The sequence below is a fragment of the Sminthopsis crassicaudata genome, chromosome 4 (assembly GCF_048593235.1).
Source record: "Sminthopsis crassicaudata isolate SCR6 chromosome 4, ASM4859323v1, whole genome shotgun sequence".
Classification (NCBI taxonomy): Eukaryota; Metazoa; Chordata; class Mammalia; order Dasyuromorphia; family Dasyuridae; genus Sminthopsis; species Sminthopsis crassicaudata.
This window is the reverse complement of record NC_133620.1, coordinates 82,534,614-82,546,977: the sequence shown is the minus strand read 5'-3', so window position 1 is coordinate 82,546,977 and position 12,364 is coordinate 82,534,614. Positions and strand designations below refer to the sequence as shown.

General features: G+C 35.7%; 1 long non-coding RNA gene across 1 annotated transcript in view; it reads left to right on the top strand.

The window, feature by feature from the left end:
- The first annotated feature begins 4,445 nt into the window (after window positions 1-4,445).
- LOC141540570 (uncharacterized) overlaps window positions 4,446-12,364 on the top strand; it is a 63,977-nt gene continuing 56,058 nt past the window's right edge. The window contains exon 1 of the long non-coding RNA XR_012481585.1: window positions 4,446-5,087. This is a non-coding gene — a long non-coding RNA (uncharacterized LOC141540570). The remainder of the gene's footprint in view (window positions 5,088-12,364) is intronic.

The window sequence follows — 12,364 nt, the reverse complement described above, 5'->3', positions numbered from 1 at the left end:
AGCAGGTCTCCCCTTCCCATCTCCTTTTCTGGGGAGTCCTTTCCCTTACCACTCCATCCCCAAATAGTTTGCAATGAAGGCAGGAACTATCTTTCTTTTTATTAATGGTATCTGCAGTACTTAGCACAGAGTAAGTGTTTCCTAAATGGTTATTGAATTGGAAAGAGTAAACGTGAAAAGAAAAGATATTTAGAGATCATAGCAGTGCAAAGTTTTGAAAAGAAACTGAGGAGAAAGTCATTCCTCTTGATGTTGGGGAAATTTATGTATTTGACAACAAATATGAGGTGAAGAGAATGACTATAAATATGTTATTTTGTGCAGAGAAACTTTGATGAAATGCCAGAAGAAGAAAAAGATTACGAGAGAAATAGATTGAGTAGAAAGGAGAAGATAATACTGTAATAAAGTGGAATTCTAGGAGACAGAGTAGAAGAATGAGTGCAAAGGAGGACAGGGACTTTAGCAGAGTTGAGCAGAACAAGATGGGAATGACATATGATGGGAGGTACAGAGAAAAAAAGGTTTTCACCTCTACATGTGGTATCTTTGTATCACAAAATTTAGGGAAACTGAATAGAAGTTTCCTAACCAAAAGAAAGGAAAAGTATTGTTCATTTAATTTGGGTACAAGAGGACCTTTCTAGAATGACTGAAAATATATAAGTGCTTTGCCTATTCATGTGGCTGAAAAAGTGGCCATGGTCTTTGATGTTTAAGTCCCCTTGTTACATGCATTTCTACATAACCAAGTATAATAAATTCTCAAGTTTGAAAATGAAAAAACGAATTGAACAAAATGAATTGAATAAAATAAAATGAATTACTCACAGAAGTTATAGGTACTTTCTAACCTGCTAGAATATTAGAGAGATTAGAAAAAACAAAAAGAATATAATTAAGTTCAACTAAATTTTAGTTGTATTTATAATCTAGAAGATTCATACTGTCATTCTGTTTTCTCTCTGTGTAAGTTTGTAAGATATAAGTATACAATTATAATGTTTATGATATGTGATATATTTATATATTACATATAATATATATTAATATATACACACATACACCTAAATGAGCTATTTTTCATTGTAATATGAAACATAGATTCAGAACACATGAACAAAGAATTGTCATATCATGTGTAATCCCACTTCCAAAGCTTTTCTTTATCTACGTTTATGCATGCAATGTCTAAATCTTCTATCCACCTCTATTCCCACATGTTGGCATTATATCTATCCTTTATTGCTTAGATTAATTGCTTCCCTTCTGCTAGATGGTTCTATCTTATCTACAAACCTGACCCATCAGCCCTACTAAACTGAAAGCCTTTGAAGGGAACAGGGACCCTGTCTTATTTTTCTTTACATAGTCCTTAGAATCTGTTGCAGTGTTTTCTACATACTAGTAAGTGTTTAGCAAGAATTGTGCATTTTGTTGATTTCTTTCCTTTCAGATTTATAAAGATATTGCATGGGTATATTGAAATATTATTATTTGACTTTTAAAAATTTATCAGAAATTGAATGGTGTTCATATCTTTCTTTATGTTTTCCTAACATTTACCTGCCTTGAGAATTACTACAGTGTCAGAAGAGTGACATTAACTTCCTGTGGAACTATTTGAGTTGATGACAATTATTTCCACTTGCAGTTAACAGGGCAGCAACACCTTGGGATCTATTTTGACAACTCTATCTTCACCACATAAAAGGTTAGGAACTTTTGCAAGAAAAAAAGTGAGGGAGATGTGAGGCAGTAGACACTTACTTATATGCTACAGAAAATTCCCTAATTCCCTCAAAGCATAAGAACATTTTAAGTCCATCAAATCCATGGAATTGAAGTGCCCCATATTATGATCTTTTCTTAAAATTTAAAGTTCATAAAAGAAATATAACAAAGGATATTCATGAGAAATTCTTCTGTGTGACTTAGAAATCCTTCCAAAACCCATGAAATGGAAATATTGATGACTCTCTACATGATTCACTGTGTAATGCAAATGCCCAGTAAAGCTTTCTTTTGATCATATCAGGGAACAAATGCTTTACTGATAAAAAGAAAAGATAGACTTATTCATTCTTCCAGATAATTCCAACTTTGTCTTACATAAAAGAGCAAATTCCACAGAACCCTCCCTCCCATAGAAATTACTTCATGTGACTCTGCTAGAAATCAAGCTGTTAGGCAATTAGATGATGATGGCAAATATTCTGTTCTAATGAAGTTACTGATGACCAGAGCAATCATAATACTGGTGTTTTGCAGATTAACTTATCCACATATTGCTTGCTGATAGTCCTGACTGAATAATTCCAGCACTCCTTCCTCAACTCCATCTCTCAGAATCCTTGGCTTCTGTCTGAGACCCTCTTGTATACATTCTTTCTCCTTGAGATCATGGACTGCCCTTTGCTTTTCTTTATGTCTCCAATGCTTAGCCTACTGACCAGAACCTAACATGCTTAATAAATTCTTATTAACTGACTGAACAACTGCAGCTGCCATGGGTTTCATTATCATCTCTATGTAGATAAGACACAAAGATCTGTAGATCTAGTCCTAAACTTCAGCATTGAAGAATCAATTGACATCAAATTAGATGTAAAACTTAATTATGCTCAAAAGAGAATTCATTTATTTTCCCCAAAACCCATCCCTCTACAGAATTTCCTTATTTCTATTGAAGTCAACATCATTTTTCCATTTTACTAAGTTTGTAACTTTTACATTATCCTTAACTCCTCATTTACCCTCACCCCACATCAATTAGCTTCTTGTTATTTTTATCTCAAAAACATCTTTCACATCTATTCAGACAGCCATCATATTAGTCCAAGCTTTCATCATTCCTCATATAGACTACTGGAAAAAAGATAAAAAAAATTACTATTATAAAAAAAAAAATTCACAAAATTTCCCATCCTTTGGGAACGTGTTTTCAATATGTCAGTGTCAGTCAATCAGTTTTTATTGAGTGTCTGCTATGGACCAAGCACTATAGTAAGGAGTGGAAACAGCAAAGAAAGAAAAAGAAAAGGGGAAAAAATAATCACTGATTTCAAGGAGCTCAGTCTAAGGAAGGAGACATCTTGCAAACAACGATGCAGAAACAAAAATTTGCATTGCTATACAATTAGAGAACTGACTTCTTAACAGGTATCCTATCCTGAGCCTCTTCCTACTCTATTCCTTCTTCTACAAAGTTAGTCAAGTGACTTTCCTAAAGTCCAGATCTTATCATAATGTAGTTACTTGAGTGTCTCCCTTTTCTCTCTGGGATCTAACACATTCTTTGGTTTATTTTTAAAATCCTTTACAATCTGGCAACAACATTCCTGCTTCTCCCTTACTCTAAGGGCAGGTCAAACTGACTTTCCCTCTGAAGCTAAGCATTTAATTCCATTGTCCATCTCCATGGCTTAAAATTGCCTATACTTCTTCCTTCAGATGCATACGAAGAACTGACTTTTCCATTAAACTTTCTCAGTTCCTGCCAACTGCTAGTGGGCTCTCTTCCTACCTCGTATTTATTTTCCACTGATATTTATATTTACTGGAGTGCATGTTGTCTCTTTTGCTGGAATGTAAACTCTCTGAGAATTGGGAATGTTTGTATTTTCATCCCCAGTCCTTCACAGTGTCTGGCCTGTGGTTTGCAGTTAACATATGTTTGTTGATTGATTGCTTATTGATTGAGGAAAGTGATAATCAGAAATGAAATTACCTCAAATGAAATGGAATTCAATGTATTTCAGAGTTAGAAGGAATTTCAACAGTCATAGAATATAACTGAATCTGGATTTGAAACCAAGTTCTCTGTCTCAATCACATTCATTCCACTATAGGTTAACACTTTCTATATTTTAGGATTTTGTATAATTTAAAGAGTTTGAGAGACATAGTTTCTGGGTAATTAATAATTTTATTAATAATGTTAAGATTGTATTAATAAAAGGAATGGCCATTTGATTATATCTTTCTTAAATAATCATAGTTGTGTGGTTCAGAAAATGGTGAGGGGTCACCATTTAATAAAAAAAACTGGAGAGATCTCTAGAAGCAAAGCAAAATTTATTATACATTCTCACAAGAAGGGCATCCACCCATCTAGCAGGGGATCAAAGAGAGGAAGTAACTTGTGGGGCACTTTTAATCCCCAATGCAAATATCTCCTCCCATCACTGACCATCATCCTCATTGGCTGAGGGTCTTACATTCAAACATAGGACTTAACCAAGAAATTGAACTTTACCAATAAGTACATAGTTGCCCATGTTTGACTGAAAAAGGGAGAAAATGATGTCATGGGAGTATAGCAGGAAGGGGACTAACTATGCCCTTGACTCAATCCTCAAAGTACTTCAGGCCTACTCAAACTCTGAAGTAGATGAAGCCTTACTTGATTTTCACAACTGTCTTTAAAGATCTCACCTCATCTCATTCATGGTGATGTCATGATGGCGGGCTCACAGTATAAATATGCCCTTAAAAAAGAGGGTGCAACTTGGGGGCAAAATTCGACTCTGGTTAACAATTTATGAGAGAGTGACTATTATAAGGGGGGGAGTGATTCTTGAGCAGGAATCTACCCATTCATTTAAACTCAGAATTTATTTGCTGTCTTTGACTAGATCCTAGCCTGAGTAAATCTTTAACCAAGATTTCGCAGGCTGGTTGACTTCTGGATGAGGAAGTAGAAAAAGAGAAAAACTTTGGTGCTAATTTAATAATAAATTAAATATAAGAAAGGAAGTATCATTTCTCTCAGCCTTGACATTGTTAATTTTTAGGCAGTAAACATATAAGGAATTTTATTTTTTCCTATTCCAACTTAACTATATTACCTCATTTGCTTCTCATAACACCAGTGGGTGATAAATGCCATTATTATTTCCATTTTACAGACAAGGAATGATTGGCCTAGGTTCACACAACTAGAAAGTATCTGAACTTAGGTCTTCAGATTCCAATTACTCCATTCACTGTGCTGTCTATTTGCCTGTGAATAAAAGCTGAGTTCAAAGGGGTCATGTGATGCACCTAAGTATTACACTAGTAAAGTGCCTAAGCTTCACAGAACTGTAAGTACCTGACATCTTTTAATAGTCTCTTTTTCTCTTTGCAAATTCATCATTGATATCCATTTTAATATCCAATGCTTCCCTCCAACTATCCCAGAAGGGAGATCTTTCCAATCTTAAATAAGCCTTTATCAGGATAGTGTCTACTAATCCCAAATTCTCAGTTCATTTATTGTTCAAGTAAATTTATTTTTTTTAAAGTACAAGAGTACTGTAATGGCTCCTGGGATAGATACAATATTTAGAGAAGACAGGATCTCTGTCCTGGTGGATTTTACTTACTCTCTTATAAAGTATGAGAATGTGAAGTGTATACAAATAACTACAGCAAAAAAATAATAATGCGAATGCTTTTACTTTGTTAAGGAAGCTTTGGATGGAAAAGAACATTGGTGAGGTGAAAGATCAGAGAAGAATTTTTAGAGGAAGTGTTATTTGAGTTTAATTTTAAAGCTTTATTAGAGTTTTAATGAAATGAGGAAGAGAGGCAATTTTGCACATATAGAAAATAACCCAAAAAGAAATAGTACAGTTCAACTGGAGAATAGAGTTCATGGGCAGAGATCAAGGAATTATGAAATTAGCATAGATGATCATGATTATTTGCAGGGAATTTTGAATGTGAGGCTGAAGTGTTTGAACTTTACTTATTAGTGAACTACTATAGAAGGGGTGGGACTAATGAAATTGCCTGATGAGACCAGCTCGAGAAGAAGTGAAGAGCTTCAAAGAAATAGCTTTAGAGAGTCAAGATAAAGATGAGTAACTATCAAAAGAAACAATAAGCAGTTAGAGATGAGGGAGGAGAATTAAAAGTGCTATGTCTTTAAAGTCTATCTAGACTTTATCTAGAAAAAGGTGTTTTTCAATAGTGTCTGGCATTATGTGATTGAAAGTGGCCAGCTTAATAAAGTATGAAGGAAGATGCACTTATGGGGGGGGAAAAAAAAAGATGTGTTTTTCTTTGTTTTGTTTTGTTTTTTTAATGCTGAGGTTGTGGTAGGAGAAGGATAATCAGGTGGAGATGTCCAATAGGCCGCAAAGTGTTCAGAGGATCACCATGAACATGATAAAGCCTTGAGTTTGTGCTGTGTGAGAATTGGATGAAGGAATTAAGAATGCTTTATTTGAATAAGAGAAGAATTTGAGTATGGGGACATGGATGATAGTACATCTCAAATATGAGAAGTAATCGCTCCAATTACAATGTGGGCAAAGAATCACATTTAGGCTTTAGATAAGTAAATAAAAAAGAAATCTTTCTAGGAATGAGTATAAACTAAGAGTAGAATGAATTGCCTTAGGAGATGGGCATAATGAAATGGATAATTCTTACTGGATAACCTTTATTAGATAACTGGATGACCATTTATAAAATTTCAAGCATGTTGTAGGAGGAATTCTTTTTTTTTTTTTTTTAATATAGTTTACACTGATTAAACAAGCAGGTATATTCCAATTCTGAAATGTTATTATGTGTGATAAGGAAAAAGTATTGACAGAAGAGAAGTCTTGGGGATATCCTATATTTGGATTGTGAGGTTAAGAAGCCAGGAAAGATTAGATAAAAATAAAATCTTCTTCCATTTGCTCTTAATTGATTATAATTATATCATTTCTTAATGGCTTAATTCAAATATTATATCTTGCCAAAAATAGCACCTTCTTCTGCAACCTTAAAAAGTTTGCTTACATTATTCAGTATTTATAATATTTTGTTTTATATTGTTAGATACACACACATACACACACATATATATACACATACATATATATATATATCTATACATATATATATATCTATATATAATTTCCTAAAATATATTATAATCCCTTTGCAGTACAAAATATATCATGTATATACACATGTATAGCACATAATAGATGTTTAATAAGTAATTAAAAATGAATGATTTCTAATATTTCTTTGAGTTCATTATTGATTTAAATGTCAAGTCATTATAGTTCTTTCATAAAAGATTCCAGAAACAATCCAGACATATTTGTGAAATCAGGGTGACATTTTCTAAAGTCAAGGGCAGAAGCTGCTATTGAAAGTGCCGTTGAAATAGTTAAAGTAATTAATTAAAAATAGATGAATCTAGAAATATCAGGTGGCAGTCAACTGTCTGAAGAACTCCTTAATGGCTATTACACATTCTGATAGTTATCCTGAATAAATGCACTGTGAATTTCTTGTCTGAAAGCAGGCAATGTAAAGAGATTGTATTTCAAATGTCATATATGTGTCTAACTTTTTACTGTTTAAAGCTGCTCCCTCAATCATAGATGTTTCCAGATCACTTGGTTTACATCTTCTTTTCTTCCATGACTAATCCCAAAGCATTCGTTCCACAGCACCTCATTCTTTCCAGTTTATATAGTTGGAAGAAAATTAAAATTGGATTTTATGCTGCCATTTTGTGTTTAAAACAGATTTGAGAACTCTGCAGAAACCATCATTACTATGTTTGTTTCTCATTTCATGTCCTCCAGCCTTTAGAGTTTGCATCCCAATTTTGACACTAGGGTGTAAGCCCATCCATAGTGAACACGTTTCTGGCTGTGAGTTCATGAACTAAGCATTAGCAGAAAGTCTTTCTTTTCTATAACGCAGTCAAGTTGTCTGCAAGAAATGCTCTGTGAGCCTCTTTCTACAATACTATTTTATTGTCTTCTCTGAAATGCCAAGCTTATACACATTTTTTATTACATTACTAAACCATATATCCCAGTTCAGTCAGAGGTTTAAACATTACGTATTCCAGATTGTGGTGCCCTCAGTGTTTCAAACAGCATTATGTTCTGGTACAGCTGTCACAACAAAAGCATTATACAACGCTGCACAGACATAAACCACAAACTAAAACCCTGAAAAATGCACCCGAATCAAGGACAGGCAAGTGGAAATTAGCATTGGAAACCTTGTGTGGCATCAAGGTGTGCCATGTGCAGCCACCAGGGGGGTCTCCTAATAGATAAATCTAAAATACAGCCTACACCATGACATGTTCTCTAAAATGGAAAATGCTACATAGAAAACAGCCAGAATTGTCTAAGACTCTCACACACATCACGCTATTTTATTTTGTGGAACTGCTTTCTCCAACTTAAAAATCTTGCTGCTGTTGGAAATGTGTGCCCAGTTCCTATTATTCTGAATAATAGTCCCAATTATTAATCTGGAGTTTATTCTTTTATCAATGATACCTCCTTATACAAGGTGGAAAGATGTCCATCAATAGTATGTTTGAGGATAATTGATTGAGTCATAATTAGTTGTAAGTTTGAGTCCTGCCCTTCAATTTGGCCTCTAACAAAGGAAGCAAAAAACTAGACAGAGAGAAAGAGACAAGGGCAAATATGTCAGTTTTTTTAACTGTGTTTTTATTTTTAAAGGAGGCTGGGTGGCATTCAGAAACAATAAATTCAACAAATTTCTCATAAAGAGCTAGTGTATTTTTGACACTGTTAGATTTGGGGGAGGATAGAAAGGCACAAAGAAGATGGTTCCTGTCATCAGAAATGTTACAATTACAAATTGAAGATGCTGGTGACACAGTGTATAGACTACTAGTTCTGGAGTTAGAAAGACCTGCATTCACTTCCTGCCTCAGAAAACACTAGCTTAGAGACTATGACCATTGTTTCATTACAGTTTTCTCAGCTGTAAAATGGGGCTAAAGTAGCACTTACTTCACAGGATTGTAAACACATAATATTTGTAAAAAGTGTTTAGCACATAGGAGAGAGGATATATGAATGTTTATCCCCTTCCCTTCCAATAATAATAATTAAAATCATAATAAAATCATAGTGATGATTATCTTGTTTTGAAAGTTTGCAAATTGCTTTACATATGTTATTTAATCCTTGAAAGATGGGTCCAATTATCATCCTGGTTAATATAACAAGTCTCTGGGACAGAGTTCAAACTCAAACCTCTTTAATTCTATGTTTGTCACTGTCCATAGTACAGAAGTAAATATTTATACAGATAGTTATAATAAATATATCATAAGGAAACCTAGAAGGATGGAGAAGGAAAAAAAAGAAAGGGAGAGAGCGAGAGAGAGAGAGAGAGAGAGAGAGAGAGAGAGAGAGAGAGAGAGAGAGAGAGAGAGAGAGATGGAGACACAGAAACAGAGATAGGGAAACAGAGTGCTACACAGCAGGTGGAAACAGCTCTCAGATTTGAAGGAGACACTATTTTGTGAGGCACAAATAAAGAGGGAGGGAATCTATATAAGATATGGGACCTGGAAGCTTCCTGAACCAGACAAGACATTCCTAAATGATACTAATTATTAGCCTTGACTTTCTGAGGGGGGGGGAGAGAGAGAGAGAGAGAGAGAGAGAGAGAGAGAGAGAGAGAGAGAGAGAGAGAGAGAGAGAGAGAAAGAAAGGGAGGGTGGGGGGGGACAAGAGAAGTTCTTAGTAAGTATTAATTCTTGGACTATGCCAAGGGTTTCCTATGTCATACGAATCTTCAGGAAGAGACTGGAAGAAAAGAGAAAAAGATATAGAGTAAACCTAGCTCCTACCCTGTATTAAGATGAATTGTATGTACAATCCACCCATAGCAGAAAGTGAGGAAGATTATTGATCCTTTTCTAATTTAGGGGAAGGGGATCCCAATTCTAAGTATGAAGGACACTCTAAGTTACTGGGAAAGTGGGACTTGTCACAGGAGTAGTGGTTTGGTCCTTTAGTAATTCTGATTATTTTTTCTCTGTTGAAGGGGTAATTCAGTTCAAGGTAGTTCTTAGAGTTGGTAAGCCCACTGAAGAGACAATGAAAATTACCTTCATGTTTTATGGGCTCGTGAGCACTCTCTCCCCTCTCTCTCCTTCCCTCTCTCTTCCCTCTCTCTGCTCTCTCTCTTCCCTTTCTCTTCCCTCTCTCTCCCCTCTCTCTCTCCTCTTTCCCCTCTTTCTCCCCTCTCTCCCCTCTCTCCTTCTCTCTTCTCTCTCTTCTCTCTTGTCTTTATCTCTCTGACTCTCTTTTTTCTCTGTATCTGTCTCTCCTATCTCTCTCTGTTTCTCTGTCTCTATATCCCCATCTTAATTTCTCTATATCTCTATCTCTCTGTCTTTGTCTATATCTATATCTGTTTTCTCTGTTTTTATCTCTTTCTTTCCTTCCCTCCCTTCTTTCCTCTTCTCTTACCTTTCTATCTCTCCCCAAAGCTGTCTGGGATGCCTAGGGGGTAAAGTACATATTCTATCTCTTTCTTTATCATAAATACAATTGACTTGAGAGACCATAAAATGCTACAGAAATGTAAACTATTATTCCATTGAAGGAAGACTTGGCTAGCAGATTATAAATGTACTCACTCCCCAGGACTCATCACTGAAACCCATTTTGCTGTGTCCAATACAGATATATGAGTTTGTATGAAACTCAGTGACTATTGAAGTCTCAGCTTTTTAATTCTATGGTACTCTGGGGACAATGATAGAAGGAGCATCGGGTGAAATTTTTTTTCCATAGACATCTTTTTGAGAAACCAATTGCCTTCCCTTTCTATCACCCTCACATCTTTGTAGATAACTAAAATATGTTAATAGAATGGTCCAAAGTCTTACACTTAGACAGAGGTGGTCTTTGGCAACTATCAGTTGAATGCTACTGATGAGGTAACATAATGAGGTAAATACCTAATAATGAGGTTTATACCTCAGTAGGATTAATTTAGGTCTAGTGGCAGGATTCAGGGTACAGGGAGTCACATGGAGCTCCCCTGCAACCCCTTAGGATTCGGTGCAAGGATACAAAGTTAAATCAGGTCTAGTGGCGGCAAGAGTCCCCTATAAATGAATTTACAGGCCAAAAACCTAGATGGGTCAAAAGATGTTTATTGCAAGGTTTGGAAGCAAGTTTAAGGTCTGGTTAGTAAAAGGCATTAGATAGAGGAAGAGACACACCGAAAGCAGTGGCAGGGACAGAGAGTCTCTGATGCAAGCATCTTGGCTGGCATCTTTCAAATCTCTGACCAAAGATGATTCTAGCTTTGCTGTTTTTATCTACTTGAAGAAGTAATGGGCGGAGCTCAGGTTGATACCTGGTTTTTGGCAGGCTTTTTAGATAGTTGGGGGTTGGGTTTTCCAAGCCAGCTCAGATCTGGTGGGGGGGGGGTGGGTACAAGCCCAACCTAGTTTGACCAGATCTTGTATCAAAGCGGGGCTGAAAACACAAGCCAGCTGGGGGCTGGGTACAGCCCAAACCGGCTCAGATATGGATCTTTTCCCCTAGGAATATAAAACAGTGGTTTTGACCAGTTCTTGTCCCAAAGGTAGATCAGACAAGGAATCTTAAAGGGGGCTACGCCCAAAACAGTACCTATGGTCCTTACCTAATTAAGAGGTAGACTGTAGTCATCCTGTTCCCAAAGGACAATGTGGGTGTAGAAAAATAAATAAATAACTAATTCTGATATTCCAGAGTGAAAGTCTAACAGTGACATGAACCAAAAAGAATAATTTGTGAAATATCCCTACCCAAGCTACACACACACACACACACACACACACACACACACACACACATACACACAAAAGAAAAATTAAAATTTGGATGTTTTTCTGCAGAATGTAAATTTTTGCAAGGATGGGAGTATTTTACTTGTGCCTTTGTATACTCAGCCTTTAGTGCCTGACATAAAAATAAGGAATAAGTGACTTGAATTCTATTATTTTTCATTCTAGGAATTTCCAGATGATAAATGAAAATCTATCCATGTAAATTAGGATGTTCTCTGCTACTTAGAGTCTTAGAAAATTATTTGTAGCAACATGGCTATTCCAGGATCAGGATCAAGCAGTTCTATATGTTCTAGGTAAGATTTGAAGCCAGATCTTCTAAAGTTCAGGAATACCTTTGTATTCACTGATTAATGTACACAGTGAATATGTTTGACACAATGTGTCATGGACCAGAACTCTGAACTTAAAACAAGGTGTTAAGTTAGGAATTGATAAAGACAATAGTAGTTCAGTTCATGTATTTAGTACTTAATATAGTTCTACAAGATTTACACTATGATAAGAGAGCATATAAACTGGGAGAAACTCAGCTAGAATGAGAACTAGGGAAGACAGAGAGCATGGTGGTGGTCCTCCTGCCTCCCTCACAGAAACTAAGACACATTCAGGAGGACCTCAAGAAAGCTGGCCTGGGCCACAGACAAGGAGATAATAAAAGATTTGGACTTTAACCCCGGCTATTCCTGTGGTGATTACCAAACTGAAACTAAGGCTGCTTCCAGAGACCCT